The sequence below is a fragment of the Sinocyclocheilus rhinocerous genome, unplaced genomic scaffold (assembly GCF_001515625.1).
Source record: "Sinocyclocheilus rhinocerous isolate Xijiao unplaced genomic scaffold, SAMN03320098_v1.1 scaffold15, whole genome shotgun sequence".
NCBI lineage: Eukaryota > Metazoa > Chordata > Actinopteri > Cypriniformes > Cyprinidae > Sinocyclocheilus > Sinocyclocheilus rhinocerous.
This window is the reverse complement of record NW_015631053.1, coordinates 432214-433168: the sequence shown is the minus strand read 5'-3', so window position 1 is coordinate 433168 and position 955 is coordinate 432214. Positions and strand designations below refer to the sequence as shown.

Genomic DNA, 955 nt, shown 5'->3' with positions numbered 1-955 from the left:
AGATATAACTATTTGAAAATCTGGAATCTGAGGGTGCAAAAAAATCTAAATATTGAGAAAATCATCTTTAAAGTTGTTCAAATGAAGTTCTTAGCAATGTATATTACTAATCAAAAATTAAGTTTTTATATATTTACGGTAGGAAATTTACAAAATATCTTCATGGAACATGATCTTTACTTAATATCCTAATGATTTTTGGCATAAAAGAAAAATGTATAATTTTGACTCATACAATGTATTGTTGGCTATTGCTACAAATATACCCCAGCGACTTAAGACTGCTTTTGTGCTCCAGGGTCATATATTGATTTTATGAGGTTTATGATTATGACACTATCAATGATAGCACAAATCAACTATACTGAATCAACACTGAACTAATACAATACTATTGTCTTCTGTAAAGCAGCTTTACGCCTGAAATTGAATTTGTTTCATAATCGAAGGATTTTATATAAAGCTATATTGTGTAAAGCACCATTAGAAAATGCATTTCCAACACAATTTTCTATTGAAGTTGTTTATTATTAATTAATTAGATGGTGAAGTTTGTAAAATAGGAGTACTTGTTGACATCGGCTGAAGGAAAGTCACACCAAAGGACATCATGAGCACGGAGTAAGAAAGTAAATGGGTTTGATTTTGATTTCATGTTGACTTTATTAAACTGTATTATATATGTAGGACTGATTAAGTGCAATTGTGATGAGAATACATGTCTTCGCTCTGTTCTGACAGTCTGAGATGAAATGAAGGCTTGAAGTGCTGTTTAAATGGCAGTGGGGATGTTCAATAGTCCCCTATCTAATTCAAAGCATCATGTCTCGTGTTCTGGCTCACTGAGCTGAGCATTATGGGTAGAGTGGAGCTCAGACAAGAAGATATGACCTATTTCTCTTATACCTTTCAAATTGTGACCCTGTGGTATATTTGTAGCAATAGCCAACGATAC

At 32.5% G+C, this 955-nt stretch overlaps 1 protein-coding gene across 1 annotated transcript in view; it reads right to left on the bottom strand.

Moving 5' to 3' along the window:
• The window catches only part of glis3 (GLIS family zinc finger 3), a 37181-nt gene that overhangs the window by 34350 nt on the left and 1876 nt on the right, over nucleotides 1–955 (bottom strand). The window lies entirely within an intron of this gene.